Genomic DNA, 16,533 nt, shown 5'->3' with positions numbered 1-16,533 from the left:
CTATACCTCAGTACCCACCAGCATCTATCTTATATATCACTGCTGCTATCTGCATTCCTTTGTCTACCACCAGGTATCCTGGTTCCTGTAGGAATTCCCTGGTAGATGGCCACCAATGACTTGTGCTAGGTCCTGACTCCTACTACCATGAGTTGTCCTGGGGGTTACCTGAGTACCTGTGAGAATCTCTACTAAAGGTGGAGACTTCTGTAGCTGGGATCTAGGAGGAGGACATGTGGTTACCTGGGTGTGGTGTAACGGGTAATAGTGAATTGGTGATGAGCTGGGAATCTATTCTCTCTCAGCATTATGGAGATAGGTCAGGTATACTGCACCAGCTACTCTGTTCATGGAGCTGCTGTCCCTAGAAGGCATCCGGCCCTCTAATATAATTATCTATGGGTGGGTGAGGGACGCGCTATCACTGTGTAGGGGTGGGGATGGGGGAAGGGAATTTGTTGTGTTATACAAAATGGACCTGTAATCATACTGTGAGTACAATAAATGCAACTGAGGCAGAATGGGGCAAATGCAGTTTTATATATGCTATACTACACTATCTTATCTTATCTAGTAAGACTGCTAATATCTAAACAATTTCAGGTGGAGTCCTTATGGAGCGGTATAATGGTAGGACACGATGCTTAGATCCGCTGTCCCGTACTAAGCGGTAGTCTGACAAGGCTAACCACTTAGTACTGGACACCGGATCTAAGCATCGCTCTGCACATGCAGATAGATAGTGATTCCCACCATTATACTAATTTACAAGGTGCCCCATAAGGGCTCCACCTGGAATGGTCTAGATATCCGTGGTCAGCACATCTTTCAGCGGGGGTGGCAACAGGATCTTCTCTTCTTTCTTTTAGGAACAGGCCTCAATTTCTTGTTGGTATCAACCTCATAGATGCGGACTTGCTCTAGATTTTCCGCGAAGCTCACTGTTCTCTTTCTTTTACCTTCTGTCTTCTCTTGCCCTGTGTGATGTAAAGTAGAAATAGTTAGGAAGGGGTAATAAGTCACCCTCAGTTCTCCCATGGGAGTAATTAAAGTGGGTGCAATGGTGCCATTGCTATGGGGCTTAGGGGGCCCTGAACCCAGCTCATATAGTTGTCTACCAAGTTGCTGAAATTGCCGGGTAAGAAATTGGGTTTGGCCAATTGCCTGGACATGAAAAGGAGGACTCATCAGTGGCTCTTCTATGGGGCATAACATGAACTAGGTCACTACTAAGGGGCAATTAATACAATAGGGCACTATTACTGTATATTGCATACATGAACTAAGGCAATATTATGGGGCATAAAATGAACAACCACTGCGGAGAGAGGTGTCTCTCTAGAGGCCAAGGGGAGGGGCCCCTTCATAATGTAGCTGTGGGGCCCACAAAGTTCTGGTTACGCCCCTGGTGGTCACCCGTGATTGTGTAGATCTTATATCTAGTTACTCTTACCAGATGTTTCAGCCCCCGCGTTCTCTCTTGTGCGTTTCTCGCAACTGCAAAAAAAGAAAAGAAAAAAGGTCAGTTACAGATGATAATTAGCAGGTAACGGGGACTGAAACTGCGCCACGTCATCAGGGTGTGTGATGTCACTGAGCAGTATTCCATGGTACAGTACAGGGCAGGATATGGTAGTACAGTACAGAAGCAGAGGTAGCTCAGTATATTGCAGTGTAACACAGATGTACCTTAGTGTGTCTGTATGTGCACTTGTGTGTTAGGGAACTTAGAGTGTGAGCTCCAGTGGGACAGGGAGAAGTATTCTCTGTACAGCACCGTGTAAACCTGTGGTGCTATATACATAAACAGTAGTAATTACATATAGTGTATTATACAGAGGTGGTGGTAACACTGTCTGCCCTCCGCTGGGAATAGAGCCGGGAGAGATCCTATGGACACAGTCCTACTACACCTAATGATAAATCTGCTCCTGGTAAAGGCTGGGACACATACACCGAGCCTCCGACTAGATACTTCTGTCACCACTGGATAATAGTAATAATAATATTGTAATACAGTCTAGTAACCTGTAACACCATCTGTAGATAATCTTAGTAACTTACTAGGTAGATGCCCCGAGTTTCCCGTTGTTTCCTGTGTAAGAAAGAAACACATCTGGTTAGTACATCCTTTATATTACATCCATGTTACACGTATCAGAAATGACAGAAAGCAATTTTTCCAGTAAAATAAGTGTTCTCATTAAATTTGGGGTACATAAAAATGGGTATAAGTATATATTTGGGTCATTTTAGGGGACTTTAAAAAAAAAAAAAAAAAAAAGTGGAAACGGACCGATTACTCCCACCTGTGAGTCTAAAATCACTTGTCTCACTCATAAAACACCCCAATATCCCTGTCCCATACCTTGTACCCCAATTATCATCACTTTGCATTTTTTGACCCCAAAAATGAAATGTAATTATTGGCTAATTAAAAATAATTATAAAAACGTTATGCGCCTAATTAGTTATGGGTGGGTGGGGGGACTCGGTGTCCCAGGGTTTCTGACCCAAATTCCAACATTTTTAGCCTAAAATAGGGATTCTGCGCTACTTATCACATGGTCAGAGATGGTGAAGAGAAATCCGCGATAAACCCTATGGAGATTTATCGGCGATAACTTATCACCGGTAATAGGATACCGACTTATCACACTTCAGATAAATTATCACGAAACTGCGATATTGCGGATAATAGGATCCCCCCTTTGTGATAACAGCGCAGACAATAACGCAATGTGTCCTGTAAATACTACAGATCACCGGCTTAATAACAGTAACTGGAGTCTCCGTTTACCTTTCTCCATGGTGGTCTAGCCGCTGTGTCACACAGATGTTATCACGTCAAGATGGAACCACTGGAATGGCAGTAACTGCTAAAGCCCCCGCTATTACCCCCAGCCAAAGCTCTATTATGATGCGTCTGTGATGTCATAATGCAGCTAGGACTGGGCTGTGACTATTGGGATCAGTAAACTATAATATAATGTATCAGTGTAATTATAATGAAGAATTGCTATTGGAGAAATGTAATTAGTAACGGGTCACCCTTTCTTTATATATTACCTAGATCACGAGCTCTTACCCTGTGACCCAGGACCCACATCATGGAGGGGTCATGTTATTTAGGGGGTAGTTATAATTAGAGATGTGCGCCGACCCCAGTGTTTTGGTTTTGCATCTGTATTAATTTCATGATTTGGTTTTATGAAAAACAGCCCTCGTGGGTTTTTCTCTTTTTGTATTTGTATTTCCAAAATATGTTACTATGTAAAAATTATAAAAACTGCTACAATCACATAATTTGGGCCTTTTTTTTGTTCCCACCACATTATTAACCCCAATAACATTTATTTCCAGTCACTTTTGACCACCTCACAGCTCACAATATCCTTCACCAACATAGGCCAGAGGCCGGCTGGCTACAGTAAGCAGCAGAGCAGCCGCACAAACACCCGGCAGTTATTTCTGTGTAACAATGTATTGCAGATTAGTAATGTATTAGCAATAACCAATCAGACCAGCTCACAAGTGCTTCCAAAGTTCCACTAGAAAACAATAGAAATAGTATAGAGACCCCTTTTTTATGGCTTCTTATAAGTGTGGTTGAATGACAGTGAATGTGTCGTCTTCTAGGACAATCACTTCTGTACCGCTCCTCTGGAGAACAACATCCCGGTCATTCTGGCCACGCTGGGAGTCTGGTAGATCAACTTCTACGGGTGCGAGACTCACGCCATGCTGCCATATGACCAGTACATGCACCGATTTGCCGCTTACTTCCAGCAGGTCGGTAGTACAGCTGACCAATCACCTGCAGAGCCCAGTCTCCATCCGTGGTACATCATACAGTAACAATACTTCTCTCCCTGGCAGGGAGACATGGGGGTATATTTACAAAGATTCGTGTTTTTGCCGTTTTGAAGGGTGTTTGAACTCGAATGGTATCGGGTGCATTTTACTGCAACTTTTTGAATCCTGATACGATCATTCACTAAGCTGCCGAGTTTTGCACAATCGTTTTTTCCGATGTCGATGTGATTCGTAATATCAGGCAGTGTTTTACGGGAATGATGAGTAAAACACTGCCTGACAAAACACAAGGAATCCCGGCCGGTTCTGTGAGATCCGTGCAGGGCTTCATTGTGTGCCTTAAAAAGCTGTTTAAAGTCTTAAAAAATCTGGAAAAATAAGATTTTACTGACCGATAAATCTATTTCTCGTAGTCCGTAGTGGATGCTGGGGACTCCGTCAGGACCATGGGGATTAGCGGCTCCGCAGGAGACAGGGCACAAAAATAAAGCTTTAGGATCAGGTGGTGTGCACTGGCTCCTCCCCCTATGACCCTCCTCCAAGCCTCAGTTAGGATACTGTGCCCGGACGAGCGTACACAATAAGGAAGGATTATGAATCCCGGGTAAGACTCATACCAGCCACACCAATCACACCGTACAACTTGTGATCTGAACCCAGTTAACAGTATGATAAACGTAGGAGCCTCTGAACAGACGGCTCATAACAATAACAACCCGATTTTTATGTAACAATAACTATGTACAAGTATCGCAGACAATCCGCACTTGGGATGGGCGCCCAGCATCCACTACGGACTACGAGAAATAGATTTATCGGTAAGTAAAATCTTATTTTCTCTAACGTCCTAGTGGATGCTGGGGACTCCGTCAGGACCATGGGGATTATACCAAAGCTCCCAAACGGGCGGGAGAGTGCGGATGACTCTGCAGCACCGAATGAGAGAACTCCAGGTCCTCTTTAGCCAGGGTATCAAATTTGTAGAATTTTACAAACGTGTTCTCCCCCCGACCACGTAGCTGCTCGGCAGAGTTGTAATGCCGAGACCCCTCGGGCAGCCGCCCAGGATGAGCCCACCTTCCTTGTGGAATGGGCATTTACATATTTTGGCTGTGGCAGGCCTGCCACATAATGTGCAAGCTGAATTGTACTACACATCCAACTAGCAATCGTCTGCTTAGAAGCAAGAGCACCCAGTTTGTTGGGTGCATACAGGATAACAGCAAGTCAGTTTTCCTGACTCCAGCCGTCCTGGAAACCGATATTTTCAGGGCCCTGACAACATCTAGCAACTTGGAGTCCTCCAAGTCCCTAGTAGCCGCAGGTACCACAATAAGCTGGTTCAGGTGAAACGCTGACACCACCTTAGGGAGAAACTGGGGACGAGTCCGCAGCTCTGCCCTGTCCGAATGGACAATCAGATATGGGCTTTTGTGAGACAAAGCCGCCAATTCTGACACTCGCCTGGCCGAGGCCAGGGCCAACATCATGGTCACTTTCCATGTGAGATATTTCAAATCCACAGATTTGAGCGGTTTAAACCAATGTGATTTGAGGAATCCCAGCACTACGATGAGATCCCACAGTGCCACTGGAGGCACAAAAGGGGGTTGTATATGCAGTACTCCCTTGACAAACTTCTGGACTTCAGGAACTGAAGCCAATTCTTTCTGGAAGAAAATTGACAGGGCCGAAATTTGAACCTTAATGGACCCCAATCTGAGGCCCATAGACACTCCTGTTTGCAGGAAATGCAGGAATCGACCGAGTTGAAATTTCTTCGTGGAGCCTTCCTGGCCTCACACCACGCAACATATTTTCGCCACATGTGGTGATAATGTTGTGCGGTCACGTCCTTCCTGGCTTTGACCATGGTAGGAAAAACCTCTTCCGGAATGCCTTTTTCCTTTAGGATCCGGCGTTCAACCGCCATGCCGTCAAACGCAGCCGCGGTAAGTCTTGGTACAGACATGGTACGTGCTGAAGCAAGTCCCTTCTTAGCGGCAGAGGTCATGAGTCCTCTGTGAGTATCTCTTGAAGTTCCGGTTACCAAGTCCTTCTTGGCCAATCCGGAGCCACGAGTATAGTTCTTACTCCTCTATGTCTTATAATTCTCAATACCTTGGGTATGAGAAGCAGAGGAGGAAACACATACACCGACTGGTACGCCCACGGTGTTACCAGAACGTCCACAGCTATTGCCTGAAAGTCTCTTGACCTGGCGCAATACCTGTCCAGTTTTTTGTTCAGGCGGGACGCCATCATGTACACCTTTGGTCTTTCCCAACGGTTCACAATCATGTGGAAAACTTCCCGATGAAGTCCCCACTCTCCCGGGTGGAGGTCGTGCCTGCTGAGGAAGTCTGCTTCCCAGTTGTCCACTCCCGTAATGAACACTGCTGACAGTGCTATCACATGATTTTCCGCCCAGCGAAAAATCCTTGCAGTTTTTGCCATTGCCCTCCTGCTTCTTGTGCCGCCCTGTCTGTTTACGTGGGCGACTGCCGTGATGTTGTCCCACTGGATCAATACCGGCTGACCTTGAAGCAGAGGTCTTGCTAAGTTTAGAGCATTATAAATTGCCCTTAGCTCCAGTATATTTATGTGGAGAAAAGTCTCCAGACTTGATCACACTCCCTGGAAATTTTTTCCCTGTGTGACTGCTCCCCAGCCTCTCAGGCTGGCCTCCGTGGTCACCAGCATCCAATCCTGAATGCCGAATCTGCGGCCCTCTAGAAGATGAGCACTCTGTAACCACCACAGGAGAGACACCCTTGTCCTTGGAGATAGGGTTATCCGCTGATGCATCTGAAGATGCGATCCGGACCATTTTTCAAGCAGATCCCACTGAAAAGTTCTTGCGTGGAATCTGCCGAATGGAATCGCTTCGTAATAAGCCACCATTTTTCCCAGGACTCTTGTGCAATGATGCACTGACACTTTTCCTGGTTTTAGGAGGTTCCTGACTAGCTCGGATAACTCCCTGGCTTTCTCCTCCGGGAGAAACACCTTTTTCTGGACTGTGTCCAGAATCATCCCTAGGAACAGCAGACGTGTCGTCGGAAACAACTGCGGTTTTGGAATATTTAGAATCCACCCGTGCTGTCGTAGAACTACTTGAGATAGTGCTACTCCGACCTCCAACTGTTCTCTGGACCTTGCTCTTATCAGGAGGTCGTCCATTTTCTTCGAAGAAGAATCATCATTTCGGGCATTACCTTGGTAAAGACCCGGAGTGCCGTGGACAATCCAAACGGCAGCGTCTGAAACTGATAGTGACAGTTCTGTACCACGAACCTGAGATACCCTTGGTGAGAAGGGCAAATTGGGACATGGAGGTAAGCATCCCTGATGTCCCGGGACACCATATAGTCCCCTTCTTCCTGGTTCGCTATCACTGCTCTGAGTGACTCCATCTTGATTTGAACCTTTGTAAGTGTTCAAATATTTCAGATTTAGAATAGGTCTCACCGAGCCTTCTGGTTTCAGTACCACAATATAGTGTGGAATAATACCCCTTTCCTTGTTGTAGGAGGGGTACTTTGATTATCACCTGCTGGGAATACAGCTTGTGAATTGTTTCCAATACTGGCTCCCTGTCGGAGGGAGACGTTGGTAAAGCAGACTTCAGGAACCTGCGAGGGGAAACGTCTCGACTTTCCAATCTGTACCCCTGGGATACTACTTGTAGGATCCAGGGGTCCTGTACGGCTCCAGCGTCATGCTGAGAACTTGGCAGAAGCGGTGGAAGGCTTCTGTTCCTGGGAATGGGCTGCCTGCTGCAGTCTTCTTCCCTTTCCTCTATCCCTGGGCAGATATGCTTATGGGGACGAAAGGACTGAGGCTGAAAAGACGGTGTCTTTTTCTGCATAGATGTGACTTAGGGTAAAAACGGTGGATTTCCCAGCAGTTGCCGTGGCCACCAGGTCCGATGGACCGACCCCAAATAACGCCTCCCCTTTATACGGCAATACATCTTTGTGCCGTTTGGAATCTGCATCACCTGACCACTGTCGTGTCCATAAACATCTTTTGGCAGATATGGACATCGCACTTACTCTTGATGCCAGAGTGCAAATATCCCTCTGTGCATCTCGCATATATAGAAATGCATTCTTTAAATGCTCTATAGTAAATAAAATACTGTCCCTGTCAAGGGTATCAATATTTTCAGTCAGGGAATCCGACCAAGCCACCCCCGCGCTGCACATCCAGGCTGAGGCGATCGCTGGTCGCAGTATAACACCAGTATGTGTGTATATACTTTTTAGGATATTTTCCAGCCTCCTATCAGCTGGCTCCTTGAGGGCGGCCGTATCTGGAGACGGTACCGCCACTTGTTTTGATAAGCGTGTGAGCGCCTTATCCACCCTAAGGGGTGTTTCCCAACGCGCCCTAACTTCTGGCGGGAAAGGGTATACCGCCAATAATTTTCTATCGGGGAACCCCGCGCCTCATCACACACTTCATTTAATTTATCTGATTCAGGGAAAACTATAGGTAGTTTTTCCACACCCCACATAATACCCTTTTTTGTGGTACTTGTAGTATCAGAAATATGTAACACCTCCTTCATTGCCCTTAACAAGTAACGTGTGGTCCTAAAGGAAAATACGTTTGTTTCTTCACCGTCGACACTGGAGTCAGTGTCCGTGTCTGTGTCTGTGTCGACCGACTGAGATAAAATGGGCATTATAACGTCCCTGACGGTGTTTTAGACGCCTGGACAGATACTAATATGTTTGCCGGCCGTCTCATGTCGTCAACCGACTTGCAGCGTGTTGACATTATCACGTAATTCCTTAAATAAGCCATCTATTCCGGTGTCGACTCCCTAGAGAGTGACATCACCATTACAGGCAATTTGCTCCGCCTCCCAACATCGTCCTCATACATGTTGACACACACGTACCGACACACAGCACACACACAGGGAATGCTCTGATAGAGGACAGGACCCACTAGCCCTTTGGGGAGACAGAGGGAGAGTTTGCCAGCACACACCAAAAACGCTATAATTATACAGGGACAACCTTTATATAAGTGCTTTTCCCTTATAGCATTTTAATATATGTAGTCATATCGCCAAATCAGTGCCCCCCCCTCTCTGTTTTAACCCTGTTTCTGTAGTGCAGTGCAGGGGAGAGCCTGGGAGCCTTCCCACCAGCATTTCTGTGAGGGAAAATGGCGCTGTGTGCTGAGGAGAATAGGCCCCGCCCCCTTTTCGGCGGGCTTCTTCTCCCGTTTTTCTGAGACCTGGCAGGGGTTAAATACATCCATATAGCCCCCAGGGGCTATATGTGATGTATTTTTAGCCATAAAAAAGGTATTATACATTGCTGCCCAGGGCGCCCCCCCAGCGCCCTGCACCCTCCGTGACCGCTGTGTGAAGTGTGCTGACAACAATGGCGCACAGCTGCAGTGCTGTGCGCTACCTCAGGAAGACTGAAAAGTCTTCTGCCGCCTGCTTCTGGACCTCTTCCATCTTCGGCATCTGCAAGGGGGGTCGGCGGCGCGGCTCCGGGACGAACCCCAGGGTGAGACCTGTGTTCCGACTCCCTCTGGAGCTAATGGTGTCCAGTAGCCTAAGAAGCCAATCCATCCTGCACGCAGGTGAGTTCACTTCTCTCCCCTAAGTCCCTCGATGCAGTGAGCCTGTTGCCAGCAGGACTCACTGAAAATAAAAAACCTAAAAACTTTTTCTAAGCAGCTCTTTAGGAGAGCCACCTAGATTGCACCCTGCTCGGACGGGCACAAAAACCTAACTGAGGCTTGGAGGAGGGTCATAGGGGGAGGAGCCAGTGCACACCACCTGATCCTAAAGCTTTATTTTTGTGCCCTGTCTCCTGCGGAGCCGCTAATCCCCATGGTCCTGACGGAGTCCCCAGCATCCACTAGGACGTTAGAGAAAAATTGCGTGGGGTCCCCCCTCCTAAGCACAACCAGCCTCAAGCTCTTTGAGCCGGTCCTGGTTGAAAAAATATGGGGGGGAAAATGACAGGGGTTCCCCCATATTTAATCAACCAGCACCGGGCTCTGCGCCTGGTCCTGGTTCCAAAAATACGGGGGACAAAAAGCGTAGGGTTCCCCCGTATTTTTGAAACCAGCACCAGGCTCCACTAGCCAGGTACATAATGCCACAGCCGGGGGACACTTATACTGGTCCCTGCGGCCCTGGCATTACATACCCAACTAGTCACCCCTGGCCGGGGTACCCTGGAGGAGTGTGAACCCCTTAAATCAAGGGGTCCCCCCCCTCCAGCCACCCAAGGGCCAGGGGTGAAGCCCGAGGCTGCCCCCCCCATCCAAGGGCGGCGGATGGGGGGCTGATAGCCTTTTAAAAAAATGTGAATATTGTTTTAAGTAGCAGTACTACAAGTCCCAGCAAGCCTCCCCCGCAAGCTGGTACTTGGAGAACCACAAGTACCAGCATGCGGTGGAAAATCGGGCCCGCTGGTACCTGTAGTACTACTAGAAAAATACCCCCAAAAAAACAGGACACACACACCGTGAAAGTATAAGTTTATTACATACATGCACACCTCCATACATACATACATACTTACCTATGTTCCCACGAGGCTCGGTCCTCTTCTCCATGTAGAATCCTTGGGGTACCTGTGAAAAAAATTATACTCACATAACCCAGTGTAGAATCAGACCTTTGTATAATCCACGTACTTGGCAAAATAATAAAATGGAAACCCGACCACGCACTGAAAGGGGTCCCATGTTTACACATGGGACCCCTTTCCCCGACTGCCAGGACCCCCCCTGACTCCTGTCAAAGAGGGTCCCTTCAGCCAATCAGGGAGCGCCACGTCATGGCACTCTCCTGATTGGCTGTGTGCTCCTGTAGTGTAGTCCTGTGTGCTCCTGAACCTGCCCTGCCATCATCTGAAGCAAGAGGTGGTAACGAGGTGGAATTCAACCCTCTATATGCTTCAGAGGATGGAGGAGCAGCAAAAGGCCATTCAAGCCTATACATCTGCCCACGATATAGGCAAAGGAGGAGGAATGCACCTGACTCAAGCGCAGTGGAGAATGATTTCAACGTTGTGCAAGGTTCTGCAACCCTTTGAATTTGCCACACGTGAAGTCAGTTCAGACACTGCCAGCCTGAGTCAGGTCATTCCCCTCATCAGGCTTTTGCAGAAGAAGCTGGAGACATTGAAGGAGGAGCTAAAACAGAGCGATTCCGCTAGGCATGTGGGACTTGTGGATGGAGCCCTTAATTCGCTTAACCAGGATTCACGGGTGGTCAATCTGTTGAAATCAGAGCACTACATTTTGGCCACCGTGCTCGATCCTAGATTTAAAACCTACGTTGTATCTCTCTTTCCGGCAGACACAAGTCTGCAGAGGTTCAAAGACCTGCTGGTGAGAAAATTGTCAAGTCAAGCGGAACGTGACCCGTCAACATCTCCTCCTTCACATTCTCCCGCAACTGGGGGTGCGAGGAAAAGGCTAAGAATTCCGAGCCCACCCACTGGCGGTGATGCAGGGCAGTCTGGAGCGAGTGCTGACATCTGGTCCGGACTGAAGGACCTGCCAACAATTACTAACATGTCGTCTACTGTCACTGCATATGATTCTTTCACCATTGAAAGAATGGTGGAGGATTATATGAGTGACCGCATCCAAGTAGGCACGTCAGACAGTCCGTACGTATACTGGCAGGAAAAAGAGGCAATTTGGAGGCCCTTGCACAAACTGGCTTTATTCTACCTAAGTTGCCCTCCCTCCAGTGTGTACTCCGAAAGAGTGTTTAGTGCAGCCGCTCACCTTGTCAGCAATCGGCGTACGAGGTTACTTCCAGAAAATGTGGAGAAGATGATGTTCATCAAAATGAATTATAATCAATTCCTCCGTGGAGACATTCACCAGCAGCAATTGCCTCCAGAAAGTACACAGGGACCTGAGATGGTGCATTCCAGTGTGGACGAATTAATAATCTGTGAGGAGGGGGATGTACACAGTGAAAGGGGTGAGGAATCGGAGGATGATGATGAGGTGGACATCTTGCCTTTGTAGAGCCAGTTTGTGCAAGGAGAGATTGATTGCTTCTTTTTTTGGTGGGGGCCCAAACCAACCAGTCATTTCAGTCACAGTCGTGTGGCAGACCCTGTCGCTGAAATGATGGGTTCGTTAAAGTGTGCATGTCCTGTTTATACAACATAAGGGTGGGTGGGAGGGCCCAAGGACAATTCCATCTTGCACCTCTTTTTTCTTTCATTTTTCTTTGCATCATGTGCTGTTTGGGGACAATATTTTTGAAGTGCCATCCTGCCTGACACTGCAGTGCCACTCCTAGATGGGCCAGGTGTTTGTGTCGGCCACTTGTGTCGCTTAGCTTAGTCACACAGCGACCTTGGTGCGCCTCTTTTTTTCTTTGCATCATGTGCTGTTTGGGGACAATTTTTTTGAAGTGCCATCCTGCCTGACACTGCAGTGCCACTCCTAGATGGGCCAGGTGTTTGTGTCGGCCACTTGTGTCGCTTAGCTTAGTCACACAGCGACCTTGGTGCGCCTCTTTTTTTCTTTGCATCATGTGCTGTTTGGGGACAATTTTTTTGAAGTGCCATCCTGCCTGACACTGCAGTGCCACTCCTAGATGGGCCAGGTGTTTGTGTCGGCCACTTGTGTCGCTTAGCTTAGTCACACAGCGACCTTGGTGCGCCTCTTTTTTTCTTTGCATCATGTGCTGTTTGGGGACAATTTTTTTGAAGTGCCATCCTGCCTGACACTGCAGTGCCACTCCTAGATGGGCCAGGTGTTTGTGTCGGCCACTTGTGTCGCTTAGCTTAGCCATCCAGCGACCTCGGTGCAAATTTTAGGACTAAAAAATAAGATTTTACTCACCGGTAAATCTATTTCTCGTAGTCCGTAGTGGATGCTGGGAACTCCGTAAGGACCATGGGGAATAGACGGGCTCCGCAGGAGACTGGGCACTCTAAAAGAAAGATTAGGTACTATCTGGTATGCACTGGCTCCTCCCACTATGACCCTCCTCCAGACCTCAGTTAGGATACTGTGCCCGGAAGAGCTGACACAATAAGGAAGGATTTTGAATCCCGGGTAAGACTCATACCAGCCACACCAATCACACCATATAACTCGTGATACTACACCCAGTTAACAGTATGAAATATAACTGAGCCTCTCAACAGATGGCTCAACAATAACCCTTAGTTAGGCAATAACTACATACAAGTATTGCAGACAATCCGCACTTGGGATGGGCGCCCAGCATCCACTACGGACTACGAGAAATAGATTTACCGGTGAGTAAAATCTTATTTTCTCTGACGTCCTAGTGGATGCTGGGAACTCCGTAAGGACCATGGGGATTATACCAAAGCTCCCAAACGGGCGGGAGAGTGCGGATGACTCTGCAGCACCGAATGAGAGAACTCAAGGTCCTCCTCAGCCAGGGTATCAATTTTGTAGAATTTAGCAAACGTGTTTGCCCCTGACCAAGTTGCAGCTCGGCAAAATTGTAAAGCCGAGACCCCTCGGGCAGCCGCCCAAGATGAGCCCACTTTCCTCGTGGAATGGGCTTTTACTGATTTAGGATGCGGCAATCCAGCTGCAGAATGCTCCAGCTGAATCGTGCTACAAATTCAGCGAGCAATAGTCTGCTTAGAAGCAGGAGCACCTATTTTGTTGGGTGCCTACAGGATAAAAAGCGAGTCCGTTTTCCTGACTCCAGCCGTCCTGGAAATATAAATTTTTAAGGCCCTGACTACGTCCAGTAACTTGGAATCTTCCAAGTCCCTAGTAGCCGCAGGCACTACAATAGGTTGGTTCAAGTGAAAAGCTGATACCACCTTAGGGAGAAACTGGGGACGAGTCCTCAATTCTGCCCTATCCATATGGAAAATCAGATAAGGGCTTTTACATGACAAAGCCGCCAATTCTGACACACGCCTGGCCGAAGCCAAGGCCAATAACATGACCACTTTCCACGTGAGATATTTCAAATCCACAGTTTTAAGTGGCTCAAACCAATGTGATTTTAAGAAACTCAACACCACGTTGAGATCCCAAGGTGCCACAGGAGGCACAAAAGGGGGCTGAATATGTAGCACTCCCTTTACAAATGTCTGAACTCCAGGCAGTGAAGCCAGTTCTTTCTGGAAGAAAATCGACAGAGCCGAAATCTGGACCTTAATGGAACCCAATTTCAGGCCCATAGTCACCCCTGACTGTAGGAAGTGCAGAAAACGACCCAGCTGAAATTCCTCTGTTGGGGCCTTCCTGGCCTCACACCACGCAACATATTTTTGCCAAATACGGTGATAATGGTTTGCGGTTACTTCTTTCCTGGCTTTTATCAGCGTAGGAATGACTTCTTCCGGAATGCCCTTTTCCTTTAGGATCCGGAATTCAACCGCCATGACGTCAAACGCAGCCACGGTAAGTCTTGGAACAGAGAGGCCCCTGCTGTAGCAGATCCTGTCTGAGCGGTAGAGGCCATGGGTCCTCTGATATCATTTCTTGAAGTTCTGGGTACCAAGCTCTTCTTGGCCCATCCGGAACCACGAGTATCGTTCTTACTCCTCGTTTTCTTATTATTCTCAGTACCTTTGGTATGAGAGGCAGAGGAGGGAATACATAAACCGACTGGTACACCCACGGTGTCACTAGAGCGTCCACAGCTATTGCCTGAGGGTCCCTTGACCTGGCGCAATATCTAGTTTTTTGTTTAGGCGGGACGCCATCATGTCCACCTGTGGCCTTTCCCAACGGTTTACCAACAGCTGGAAGACTTCTGGATGAAGTCCCCACTCTCCCGGGTGTAGGTCGTGTCTGCTGAGGAAGTCTGCTTCCCAGTTGTCCACTCCCGGAATGAACACTACTGACAGTGCTAAGACGTGATTTTCCACCCATCGGAGAATCCTTGTGGCTTCTGCCATCGCCATCTTGCTTCTTGTGCCGCCCTGTCGGTTTACATGGGCGACTGCCGTGATGTTGTCTGATTCGATCAGTACCGGCTGGTTTTGAAGCAGAGGCCTTGCCAGACTTAGGGCATTGTAAATGGCCCTCAGTTCCAGAATATTTATGTGTAGGGACGACTCCTGACTTGACCAAAGTCCTTGGAAATTTCTTCCCTGTGTGACTGCCCCCCATCCTCGAAGGCTGGCATCCGTGGTTACCAGGACCCAGTCCTGTATGCCGAATCTGCGGCCCTCTTGAAGATGAGCACTCTGCAGCCACCACAGGAGAGATACCCTGGTCCTTGGAGACAGGGTTATCAGCCGATGCATCTGAAGATGCGATCCCAACCACTTGTCCAAGAGGTCCCACTGAAAGGTTCTTGCATGGAACCTGCCGAATGGAATTTTGCTTCGTAAGTAGCTACCATTTTTCCCAGGACTCGTGTGCAGTGATGCACCGATACCTGTTTTGGTTTCAGGAGGTCTCTGACTAGAGATGACAGCTCCTTGGCTTTCTCCTGCGGGAGAAACACTTTTTTCTGTTCTGTGTCCAGAACCATCCCCAGGAACAGTAGGCGTGTGGTAGGAACCAGCTGTGACTTTGGAATGTATAGAATCCATCCGTGCTGTTGTAGCACTTCCCGAGATAGTGCTACTCCGACCAACAACTGCTCCTTGGACCTCGCCTTTATAAGGAGATCGTCCAAGTACGGGATAATTAAAACTCCCTTTTTTCGAAGGAGTATCATCATTTCTGCCATTACCTTGGTAAAGACCCTCGGTGCCGTGGACAGTCCAAACGGCAGTGTTTGGAATTGGTAATGGCAATCCTGTACCACAAATCTGAGGTACTCCTGGTGAGGATGGTAAATGGGGACATGTAGGTAAGCATCCTTGATGTCCAGGGATACCATGTAATCCCCCTCCTCCAGGCTTGCAATAACCGCCCTGAGCGATTCCATCTTGAACTTGAATTTTTTTATGTATGTGTTCAAGGATTTCAAATTTAAAATGGGTCTCACCGAACCATCCGGTTTCGGTACCACAAACAGTGTGGAATAGTAACCCCGTCCTTGTTGAAGTAGGGGCACCTTGACTATCACCTGCTGGGAATACAGCTTGTGAATTGCCTCTAGCACAGCCTCCCTGCCTGAGGGAGTTGTCGGCAAGGCAGATTTGAGGAAACGGCGGGGGGGAGACGCCTCGAATTCCAGCTTGTACCCCTGAGATACTACTTGAAGGATCCAGGGATCCACCTGTGAGCGAGCCCACTGATCGCTGAAATTTTTGAGGCGGCCCCCCACCGTACCTGGCTACGCCTGTGGAGCCCCTGCGTCATGCGGTGGACTCAGAGGTAGCGGGGGAAGAATTTTGATTCTGGGAACTGGCTGACTGGTGCAGCTTTTTCCCTCTTCCCTCGTATCTGTGCAGAAAGGAAGCGCCTTTGACCCGCTTGCTTTTCTGAAGCCGAAAGGACTGTACCTGATAATACAGTGCTTTCTTAGGCTGTGAGGAAACCTGAGGTAAAAATTTTTCTTCCCAGCTGTTGCTGTGGATACGAGGTCCCAGAGACCATCCCCAAACAATTCCTCACCCTTATAAGGCTCTATGTGCCTTTTAAAGTCAGCATCACCTGTCCAGTGTCGGGTCTCTAATACCCTCCTGACAGAATGGACATTGCATTAATTCTGGATGCCAGCCGGCAAAATATCCCTCTGTGCATCCCTCATATATAAGACGACGTCTTATGTTCGCAAAATAGTATCCCTGTTTGACA

The sequence above is a fragment of the Pseudophryne corroboree genome, chromosome 11 (genome assembly GCF_028390025.1).
Source record: "Pseudophryne corroboree isolate aPseCor3 chromosome 11, aPseCor3.hap2, whole genome shotgun sequence".
NCBI lineage: Eukaryota > Metazoa > Chordata > Amphibia > Anura > Myobatrachidae > Pseudophryne > Pseudophryne corroboree.
The sequence above is the reverse complement of the archived record's forward strand: the minus strand, read 5'-3'. Positions refer to the sequence as shown.